This window comes from Calliphora vicina, chromosome X (genome assembly GCF_958450345.1).
Source record: "Calliphora vicina chromosome X, idCalVici1.1, whole genome shotgun sequence".
NCBI lineage: Eukaryota > Metazoa > Arthropoda > Insecta > Diptera > Calliphoridae > Calliphora > Calliphora vicina.
In genome coordinates this window covers 499,695-512,194 of record NC_088785.1, presented here as the reverse complement: position 1 = coordinate 512,194, position 12,500 = coordinate 499,695, and the positions used below count along the sequence as shown (strand labels likewise).

Here is a 12,500-nt window from a genome sequence, read left to right as displayed (position 1 = left end):
GTCTTATCCAGTGCCACCTGAACACCGACGCGATCTCCCCACTCATTAACTTCACGCATGGCCTGCCCACCCCTACTTTCCAGATCAGCACGAGACTGTCCTTCAATAAGAATAAGCAGGTCATCCGCATAAGCACACAACTTGACAGAACGACCAAGTTGCCTCAACAGAGGATCCATCATGAGGTTCCATAGAAATGGACCACAGATGGACCCCTGTGGACAGCCACGAGAAACGTTCCTCCAAACAGTGTCGCTGGCACCGACCACACAAGCTCTCCTGTCGTCAAAGTAACTCCTCCATAAGGAAAGCTCCCGACAGCCCACATCACGTAGTCTGTCCAAAACTTTACCCCACGAGAGGTAGTCAAACGCACCCTTGAAATCAACAAATATGCCCAACACATATTTGCCAGATGACTCACTAACACCACGCTTAACATGCAGCCACGCATCCTCAACTGACCTCCCCTCCCTAAAACCATACTGGTACTCAGAAATACCCTCACTGTAGGCCTCCTTCAGTCTCGTCACCATAATCCTCTCCAGCACTTTACCAAGTACTGGCAGGAGACTGATGCCCCGATAAGAGCGAGGATTACTCCTCACCCTATCAGGCGACTTCAGGAGGACTGCAACTCGGGCAGACTTCCAAGCCCTAGGAAAATAGCCCTCACTCAGGCACTTCCCAAAGACCGACTCCAGGTATTCAGGTATGGCCTTCCAGATGCTTTTACACATCTCTCCAGTCATACCATCAATACCCGGAGACTTCCTACTCTTGACGCGACAGATACTGTCCGACAGTTCAAACCTTTCCAGATCCGGAGGACCCACCACCCCCTCCATAGGGAGGAGATGTTGAGCCGGCTCCGCATCTGGAAAGAATACCCCCAAAAGTTCGTGAGCGCACTGACCCCAAGACGACAATACAACATTGCCAACCTGAAGCCCCGCAATGTCAGTATGCCTACTCTTACCCCTGCAGATACGGTAAACCCTACCCCAGGGGTCATCCCTATTGTCCCGTACAAACTGCCTCCACTCGTCCTCCTTTACCCTAACAATCAAGTCCTTGTACGTCCTAAGGTCAGACAGAAAGTCAGCTCTACGCTGAGCAAGATCCGGCGCATTGGACCGCCTAGCACCCTGGAAACGCCTCCTGAGTCGCCTCACACCCCTCCGCGCCACATCCAGCTCAGGTGTCCACCACCTGACTTTGCTCGGCCTTGTCACACGACACCTACCAAGCAATTCATCATTGACCGTACACATCCACGCATCAATCCTGTCGACCTGGTCATCTAGCCTAAGTAAACTAAAGTCCCCAATCGAGTGCCCCATCGCACAAGCCCTAATCCTGTCCTGGTAAAGGTCCCAGTTCACCCCGTGCAATCGCCACCTCCGAGAAGGCAGCCCAGTCAACCCCGTACGTCGATGGTAAGAAACCGTAATCTCAATGAGATTATGATCACTTACCCCCCATAAGTCAGAAACCTCCCACCCTAAGTTGAACGCCGTCATTGCCGCCCCATTCGCAGCCGTCACGTCAATGTCACTAGCACCATTCGGACCATCAAAAGTGTACAGGTCACTAGCCTCGTTTAAAACCGAGACACCACCTGCAACCAGCCATTCACTGAGCATAACCCCTCGTACATAGTTCCGATGACCAGGAGAAATCCTGTCCATCTTACTGAACCACATAGGAGAGCATGCGTTAGCGTCAAGGCCTAGGATAAGCGGATTGCTACTTGCAAGAAGTAGCACCGTATCCATATATCCCAAGTACGGTTCCAAATCAGCACCAAACCTACAGTAGATACTAGCCAACAGTATCCTCCCAAACCTGCCCTCCGCAGAAATGCAGACCCCCCACTGTCCAGAACTAACCACAGTACAGTCAATGTCACCGCCGTCCACAACTATCGCCGAGCCCCCCACAGAGTCCGTAAACGCTCGCATCCCCCCCGGTAGCCCCCTGACACAACCATTCGCAATATACGGCTCCTGCAACAACGCAAAAGGAGCACCCCGTCGCCGCATCGCCTGCCCCAACTCGCACACCACCGCGTAAGCCCCTTGACAGTTAAACTGAAGGATCGTTGTCCCCTCCATATTTAATGTCTGGCATTCACCCTAGCAACCATAGCCGTGTAAACCGGACACGCAGCAGACATCATGAGATGAACAGCCGGCAATCCCTTGAAGGCACAATCGCGACACCTCAACTCGTTAGGACACTGAGACGCCCAATGACCCGCCAAACCACACCGCAGGCAGACGTTCTCCGTGAACTTACACTCTCTTAGCCTGTGACCAAAGCCAAGACAGCGGAAGCACGCCGGAACGACATCCTGAACCCTCACCAGGAACCGGAACCACTTAACGTACACCCCAGTTGCCCTCAGATGATCCGCCACCCTCTGGGTGCATTCCAGCACAACATTCACCTGACCCTTATCCCCTGTTTTCCAGGGGCTACTGGCCAAACGAACACTCTTGCTAAAGGCCTCACGTGACATCATATCCTTTAAGTTCATGGAGAATAATTCCTCCATAAACTCATCAGGAGAGATCTCAGCGTGTACCCGCTGCACCACCACCTTTGGCCCCAACTTCTCCACCACAGAGACCTCCAGGCCAACCTCGGAGAACTTCGCGTTACCCGCGATCTTCCCCCTCTCAGCAACCGAAGGTGTACGTATCACCGCACCATCCCTAATCGGACGCACCTCGTGGATCCGCACCCCCAGTGAAGGCGCCACCTCATCAACCACCTTATCCACCACCTCCTTCGAAGAACCACCACTCTTACCTCTCACCACCACAGACCATGTCTCCACAGGCTTCGGGACAACAACAACAGGAACAGGAGTAGCCGAAACAGCAACAGCAGGAGCCGCACCAACCGTCACAGGGACCCGAGGCACCATGGGTGCCTTAAAGACACCTGGTCGCCCATCACCAACCTTGCCCGCCTCATAAACATCAAGGCGACCTCTCAACCGCTCATTCTCAGCAATGAGCCTGAAAATCAGACCCTCATACTTGCCAGAGAACTCCAACACACTCCTGGCCAGCCCCATGCCAACACCCTCAGCCATCACAACCTCAAGAAGACCAGCAGTCACCACCTTAACCTTCCCTACCACATCAACATCAGCCACCGGCGTTGCCTTCTTCTTCCTCCTTGACCTCTTACTGTCAACCACCATGGCATCCGAAACCACCATCACCTCATCATCCATCTGCACATCCCCAACATCCATAACCTGAGCAGCCCGCTTAGCCATAGGTGAACCAGGCTTATAGCGCTTCAGAATATTCTTCACCACCTCCTCCGTACTGGAAAGCTCACTTTCCGCAGGCCGCACCATAGACAAAGCAGGATCCAACACAGCCCTTACATCATCAGTAGTGGCATCACTAGCGTCCCCCTTGGCCCTAGGCCTCTCCGCACCCTTCCTCTTACCGCCCGAAGACATAGTAAGAGAAAACCCAACCAAAATCAAAAAATCCGCAACTCACCAAACTCAAAAACGCCAAAAACAGCAAGAAAAACAATAAAACTGCGTCCAATTAGCACAGACACACACCACGTGCACCAAATAGCCAAGACACCAACCACGCAGTCGAGACACCAACCGCCTAGCCGATGCACAAACCACGCACACCGTACAAAGTAATCAACACCACGGTAACTCCAAAATCCAAAATGCACTATGGCAACACCGACCACAAAAAACACAACTCTAAATCAGAGTAACCGTGACCAACTAAAAAACACACCTCTAAATCAGAGTAACCGTGACCGAAAAAACCGATAACCACAACAAATCCAATCGCACTATGAACCACACCCAAAAAGTCAAAACGAGACCGATTCGTAATCCGAATATATCTTCGGCATCCACGAACCGATTTCAAAAATAATAATATTTTCGAAATCGCGAGAGTCCAGGCTATAATGATAGCCACCTATCTCCCCAAATTTCCCGAGCCAACAGACCGAAAAAATGCACCGAAAATACCGAAAATAACACACCAAAATATGAACGTAATTGTCAATAACACACCGAGATATAAATCCGCTTATATCTTCGGCATCCGCGAACCGATTTCAAAAATCCACACACTTCCGAAATCTATGGAGTCCAGGCTACAAAACGCACTATAGCTCTCAACCAAATTCGCAAAATTCACTATTTAATTCACTACCGAAAAAACCGCTTTAAAAAACACGTCTGTTCAGTACCGAGTACACAGCAAAAGTGAGTCAGTAGATAGGGACAGTAGGAATCTCGTTAATCCATTCATGCGCGTCACTAATTAGATGACGAGGCATTTGGCTACCTTAAGAGAGTCATAGTTACTCCCGCCGTTTACCCGCGCTTACTTGAATTTCTTCACTTTGACATTCAGAGCACTGGGCAGAAATCACATTGTGTCAACACCCGCTAGGGCCATCACAATGCTTTGTTTTAATTAGACAGTCGGATTCCCCAAGTCCGTGCCAGTTCTGAATTGATTGTTAATTGATAGTCGTTATAATTTAAAAGGAATATATCTTGCGATAATTCCCTAAAAATTTTAGCAAGAAAGTTCCACAATTGGCTACGTAACTACTATCCGGGGAACAAGATCCGAGAATCTCTATTTACCCAGAACGAGTACATAAACCATGTTATTGCTTCCCAATCAAGCCCGACTATCTCAATCTTCAGAGCCAATCCTTATCCCGAAGTTACGGATCTAATTTGCCGACTTCCCTTACCTACATTATTCTATCGACTAGAGACTCTTCACCTTGGAGACCAGCTGCGGATATTGGTACGGCCTGTTGAGAAGTTTGCGTGACCCCACCATAAATTTTCAAGGTCCGAGGAGAAAATATCGACACAACAGTAAATGTCATGCTCTTCTAGTCCATCTACCATATCTCTCTTCGAAAGACTTCCATGGTAGTACGACTATAAAACAGAAAAGAAAACTCTTCCGATACCTCTCGACGGCTTCTTTATGGTCGTTCCTGTTGCCAGGATGAGCACAAGGCCCATATTTAATAACAAACGGATACTCAACAGGTTACGGAATTGGAACCGTATTCCCTTTCGTTCAAAATTATTCAAGTGTTTAATTACTAAGCAATTTTACTTCCTTTTCATTATAACTTGAAAATTTTCGGCTTTCGCCTTAAACTTAGGACCGACTAACTCGTGATCAACCACTGTTCACACGAAACCCTTCTCCACTTCAGTCCTCCAAGGTCTCATTCGATTATTTGCTACTACCACCAAGATCTGTACCAATGGCAGCTCCATGCAGGCTTACGCCAAACACTTCTATGCTCACCATTGTACCCTCCTACTCACTAAAGTTTCAAAGTTTATAATCCAACCGAAATTGAACATAAACCATTTACTTTAGCGGTAATGTATAGGTATACAACTTAAGCGCCATCCATTTTAAGGGCTAGTTGCTTCGGCAGGTGAGTTGTTACACACTCCTTAGCGGATTACGACTTCCATGTCCACCGTCCTGCTGTTTTAAGCAACCAACGCCTTTCATGGTATCTGCATGAGTTGTTAATTTGGGCACCGTAACATTACGTTTGGTTCATCCCACAGCGCCAGTTCTGCTTACCAAAAGTGGCCCACTGGGCACATTATATCACAACCACTACCTTCATACCAAGAAAGGTGAGGTTCTTACCCATTTAAAGTTTGAGAATAGGTTAAGATCGTTTCGACCCTAAGGCCTCTAATCATTCGCTTTACCAGATAAGATTATTTTACATAATTTTTAAATGCACCAGCTATCCTGAGGGAAACTTCGGAGGGAACCAGCTACTAGATGGTTCGATTGGTCTTTCGCCCCTATACTCAATTCTGACAATCGATTTGCACGTCAGAACTGTTTCGGTCTTCCATCAGGGTTTCCCCTGACTTCAACCTGATCAAGTATAGTTCACCATCTTTCGGGTCACAGCATATATGCTCAAGGTACGCTCTAGTTAGAGGTATAAATAATATAAATACTATTATACATAACTGTATAGAACGCCCCGGGATTGAATTAATAGACTATAAATAGGCTAAAAACTAATCCCATTAAATTAAGTTATGTTAATTACGCTATTAGGTTTTTATTCCCAATAACTTGCAAATATGTTAGACTCCTTGGTCCGTGTTTCAAGACGGGTCCCGAAGGTATCCTGAATCTTTCGCATTGTTAATCATATAAGTGCATATAATAAACATAAAGATCAATGATCAATATGCTATTATAAAATATAAATATTTAAGCACTATATATAATAAATCTATCAACACTTTATCAAATCAAAAGCATTTATTCGATATTAAAATGCAAGCAAAATAATTTGAATAAACTTAAGCAAATGATCTTATGATAAATATATTTATGTTAATAGATTACAATGTCCTTTATAGAAAAAATGCACACCATTATTATAATATTATAAATATTAAAATCATAAAGATGAATTTTCCATAACGGATATTCAGGTTCATCGGGCTTAACCTCTAAGCAGTTTCACGTACTATTTAACTCTCTATTCAGAGTTCTTTTCAACTTTCCCTCACGGTACTTGTTTACTATCGGTCTCATGGTTATATTTAGTTTTAGATGGAGTTTACCACCCACTTAGTGCTGCACTATCAAGCAACACGACTCTTTGGAAATGCCATCTAGTAATCATTAACGTTATACGGGCCTGGCACCCTCTTTGGGTAAATGGTCTCATTTAAGAAGGACTTAAATCGTTAATTTCTCATACTAGAAATTTGACATTCCATACACTGCATCTCACATTTGCCATAAAGACAAAGTGACTTAGTGCTGAACTATTTTCTTTTCGCTCGCCGCTACTAAGAAAATCCTTGTTAGTTTCTTTTCCTCCCCTCATTAATATGCTTAAATTCAGGGGGTAATCCCATATGAGTTGAGGTTGTAATAAAAAAATTTTTTAAATCATAAAATATCAAAACCACAAATAGAAATCATTTCTTTTATTTTCTGTTTAAATAAAAAATTCTTTTTAATAGAGAGGCAATCCTAGTTTCATAAAAAAATATTTTATGCTAGACCTTCCTCAATAAAAAAATGAATATAAAATATATAATATTAAATACTCTGATTTTATTCGTTAGAGGTTTTGTATCTTTAACTTTTAGTATTATGAATATAGTAGAATATCCAGTAATACAACATGTGCTTTTAAAAAATTTTACATATTAAATATATAAAAGATTTTTAAAGCAACTTATTTAGCATAGTCTTACAACCCTCAACCATATGTAGTCCAAGCAGCACTCTAATTATAAATTAAAGTACCTTACAGCATGGACTGCGATATGCGTTCAAAATGTCGATGTTCATGTGTCCTGCAGTTCACACGATGACGCACAGTTTGCTGCGTTCTTCATCGACCCATGAGCCAAGTGATCCACCGCTTAGAGTGATATATTTATTTTTGTTTAAATAGCAATTCATAAATTTGTTTATTGAAAGAAATCAAAAATACACCAAACCAAATTGGCATATATCAATTCCTTCAATAATATTTTTTTTAATTTTAAAACATACCACAAAGTTTGTTGCGAATATCTTAGTTCTTTTAGAAAGAACAATTTTTTTTAACTTGTATACAAGTACAACTATAATTGTGAGTTTAATTTTTATGCAATGTATGGATATACAATAAATTGTATTGCCAGTACACTAAAATGAATATATTATATATATTTCAAATATTCCCATCCAATGTATGATTTAAGTTCATAAATCAGTACATCTTTTTTTAATAAAAGAGAATAAAAGAAAATATATTATATATATATATAATTTCCAACGACTTTTTTTATAATATTATTAAAATATAATATTATTTTATTATTAAAGAGTTTTTCTTTCAATAACACTTTTAGTGTTTTTCTCTTTTTTTTTTATAAAAAAAAAATATTTAAATATTTTTAATTTTATTTTTATTAGCCTTTTTTTTTAAAGGGCATTATGTTTTTTTTTTTATTAATATTTTTTATATATAAATATATAAAAAAAAATTTTTTATCGGTTAGGAACACATTAATGATCCTTCCGCAGGTTCACCTACGGAAACCTTGTTACGACTTTTACTTCCTCTAAATAATCAAGTTCGGTCAACTTTTGCGAAACAACCGTAACACACAAGGCGTTACAGTGATCACGTCCGGAGACCTCACTAAATAATTCAATCGGTAGTAGCGACGGGCGGTGTGTACAAAGGGCAGGGACGTAATCAATGCGAGTTAATGACTCACACTTACTGGGAATTCCAAGTTCATGTGAACAGTTTCAGTTCACAATCCCAAGCATGAAAGTGGTTCAGCGGTTTACCCGGACCTCTCGGTCTAGGAAATACACGTTGATACTTTCATTGTAGCGCGCGTGCAGCCCAGGACATCTAAGGGCATCACAGACCTGTTATTGCTCAATCTCATTATTGCTAGACGCAATTTGTCCATTTAAGAAGCTAGTGTCCTTATAATGGGACAAACCAACAGGTACGGCTCCACTTTCATAAACACATTCAAACACTCACACATTTTACTGCACTCATGAATGAAGGCTACAAAAGCTTCAAACACCATAATCCTGAAAGCATCTATTTAATATATTTGAGTCTCGTTCGTTATCGGAATTAACCAGACAAATCACTCCACGAACTAAGAACGGCCATGCACCACCACCCATAGATTCGAGAAAGAGCTATCAATCTGTCTTACACACTTATGTTCGGACCTGGTAAGTTTTCCCGTGTTGAGTCAAATTAAGCCGCAGGCTCCACTCCTGGTGGTGCCCTTCCGTCAATTCCTTTAAGTTTCAGCTTTGCAACCATACTTCCCCCGGAGCCCAAAAGCTTTGGTTTCCCGGGAAGCGACTGAGAGAGCCATGATAGTAGCTACACCCAATTGCTAGCTGGCATCGTTTATGGTTAGAACTAGGGCGGTATCTGATCGCCTTCGAACCTCTAACTTTCGTTCTTGATTAATGAAAACATCTTTGGCAAATGCTTTCGCTTAAGTTAGTCTTACGACGGTCCAAGAATTTCACCTCTCGCGTCGTAATACTAATGCCCCCAAACTGCTTCTATTAATCATTACCTCTTGATCTAAAAACCAATGAAAGTAGAACAGAGGTCTTATTTCATTATTCCATGCACAAAATATTCAGGCATTTGGAGCCTGCTTTAAGCACTCTAATTTGTTCAAAGTAATTGTACCGGCCCACAACAACACTCGATGAAGAGCACTGAAGCAGGTTTAAATAGGAGGAATATGCACAAATACAAGTATTTAATACATATAAGAACTCCACCGGTAATACGCTTACATACATAAGGTACAGTACAAACTACAATTATAGTTGTACTACCCGTATGAAGCACAAGTTCAACTACGAACGTTTTAACCGCAACAACTTTAATATACGCTATTGGAGCTGGAGTTACCGCGGCTGCTGGCACCAGACTTGCCCTCCAATAGGTCCTTGTTAAAGGATTTAAAGTGTACTCATTCCAATTACAGGGCCTCTAATATGAGTCCTGTATTGTTATTTTTCGTCACTACCTCCCCGAGCTGGGAGTGGGTAATTTACGCGCCTGCTGCCTTCCTTAGATGTGGTAGCCGTTTCTCAGGCTCCCTCTCCGGAATCGAACCCTGATTCCCCGTTACCCGTTGCAACCATGGTAGTCCTAGATACTACCATCAAAAGTTGATAGGGCAGACATTTGAAAGATCTGTCGTCGGTACAAGACCATACGATCAGCAAGTTATCTAGAGTTCAACCATAATAACGATCTTGCGATCGCTTGGTTTTAGCCTAATAAAAGCATACGTCCCAAAGGTCCGTATTTATATTGCATGTATTAGCTCTAGAATTACCACAGTTATCCAAGTAACTGTTAACGATCTAAGGAACCATAACTGATATAATGAGCCTTTTGCGGTTTCACTTTTAATTCGTGTGTACTTAGACATGCATGGCTTAATCTTTGAGACAAGCATATAACTACTGGCAGGATCAACCAGAATAATGTTTTATTTATATTATTTGTTTTCAATTGGTTTTAGTTGAAAAGAAATTTAACGAAAATCAGCTTTTTATCGCGTCATATTCGTCATTCCAAATTCACTGTTCTTGATTTTTAAACAATATATTGTTCTATTATCATTTATTTCACATTGCATCATATAATATTTTTCAATATATATGATATTTTTTGATATGCAATTAAGAATTACATTTCATTCATATTTCATTTTTACATTTTATACATTTTTGAAAAACACCAAAAAATCTTCACCAAAAAAATCTTATATAAAAAAAACTAAGAAAATACTTATTTTTCTTTATTCGATTTTAACAAAATAAATTTACCAATGCAAATATTGAAATCCCCAAGAATATAAAAAAATTCTTGTTCTAGAGACCAAAGCATCATAAATAATTTTAGCACATTGAATAAAAATTAATTTTAATATTTCAATAAAGAAAAATTAAAATTATAAAAAAAAAAAATAAAATAAATAATTACACTAACGAATAACTATACAGTTCAATCAACAAACTAAAAAAATTTGTCGACAAACTTAAATAGATTCATCGTTAGCGGCAAATAAACTAAAAAAAGTTTTCATTGCTCTCCCCACACACAAAATACTATACCACATATATTCAACGCAAATAATAAAATAGATATTTAAAAACCTCAATACACAATATAAAAAACAAGCAAATAGTTCCAACATTCACGTTGTAACATTCTTGCACAATATCATCATTCGCATTCGATTTTCATTCTTAAATCAATTTTAACACACCGTATATTAGTATTTTTGATGTTTTGTGTGAATATTTAGTATCTCTGCATTTTATGTCAAGAGTATATAGAGATAGTTACATACAACTTCCCCGCCAATTTCGTTTTCCGAAACTTTAAAATTGTATATCTTGAGTTCTAAGCAACTTTTTTGAAATTTTCTTTTTGATTATGAATCGTACGAATTATTACTAATTTTTGGATAAAAAAAATTTTTAAATTTTCTAAAATTGTAGATTTTTTTTTTTTGAAATTTCAAAATTTCAAAATTTCTATTTCCCTAACTTACAAAAGTAAGAAAAATTAAAATAAAATTTTATCGATTTTGATAATTTTTTTAAGAAATTTCATACAATATGAACTAATATCAACATCTAAATAGATTTTCTTTTCAAATTGTTCAATATTTCAAAATAAAAAATTTTCGATTTTTTCAAAAATTTTATTATTTTATGAAATATTTCCTTAAATTGTAAAAATTTGTATGAAAAATATACTTTTCTTTATTATTTTTGGGATTTTGTATGAAAATCATTATAGATTTTAGTCCACATTTTTTTCAATTTATAACATTTAACTAATAAATAGTATTATTTTCACAAATTTAACAAATTTGTATAAAAATTTAACTTTTCTTTATTATTTTTGGTACTATTATAAAGGAAAATCATTATAGATTTTATTAAATCCACAATACATTTCATATTTTGTTTTGTTTTGTGTAGTAGTATTGTTATTATTAGTAGAGGAGTAAAACTAAATAATTTTAATACATACATCCATCCATCTATACATTCATCTCATTAGCAAACAACATTTTTGTGTATAAGTAATAGAGTAGAGTAGAGTAAAACTAAATAATTTTAATACATCTATCATCAGCAAACAAGGGACAGTATAATTTTCCTAGGGACAGTAGGAAACTCGTTAATCCATTCATATGTGTCACTAATTAGATGACGAGAACTTTGTCTACCTAATGACGTTAATATTTAATTCCGCCGTTCAACCGCGCTTACAGTATCACATTTTTGTGTAAGCATTAGAGTAAAACTACTCTATCGTTATTTTTATCGCTTAATAATGATGTGTGAGCCAATATTTTTTCTTTTTTCACAATGATGTGGCGATGAGAGCCAACATTTTTTTTAAATAAATTTTTCTACTTTGAAATTAGAATGAAACTACTCAGTATTTTTCTTTTTTTTACTTCATAATGATAGGATGAGCCAATATTTTATTATTTTCTTCACAATAATGTGATGAGCCAATATTTTATTAAATTTTTTCATAATGATGTGGTGATGAGAGTCAACATTTTTTTTTTAAATATAGGGACAGTAGGAATCTCGTTAATCCATTCATATGCATCACTAATTCGATGATGAGGACTTTGTCTAACTTAAGACCTTAATATTTAATGCCGCCGTTCAACAGCGCTTACTGAAATTTCTTCACATTGACAACATTCAGAGCACTGGACAGAATCAAATTTTTGTCAGCATTAGAGTAAAACTACTTTGTATTTTTTCATTGTCGCTTAATAATGACATAGCGGAGCCATCATTTTTTTTTTTTGTAATAAATTTTAGAGTAAAACTACTTTGTATTTTTTC

General features: G+C 39.1%; 2 non-coding genes and 1 pseudogene across 2 annotated transcripts; all 3 read right to left on the bottom strand.

Moving 5' to 3' along the window:
- The window catches only part of LOC135962940 (large subunit ribosomal RNA), a 10,164-nt pseudogene extending 3,189 nt beyond the window's left edge, over nt 1–6,975 (bottom strand).
- A 330-nt stretch (nt 6,976–7,305) lies between these two features.
- On the bottom strand, nt 7,306–7,485 carry LOC135962974 (5.8S ribosomal RNA). The gene has a single exon (XR_010576785.1). It is a non-coding gene; the product is annotated as a 5.8S ribosomal RNA (ribosomal RNA).
- Nucleotides 7,486–8,109: 624 nt separating this feature from the next.
- LOC135962888 (small subunit ribosomal RNA) lies at nt 8,110–10,096 on the bottom strand. The gene has a single exon (XR_010576729.1). It is a non-coding gene; the product is annotated as a small subunit ribosomal RNA (ribosomal RNA).
- Between the last annotated feature and the right edge of the window lie 2,404 nt (nt 10,097–12,500).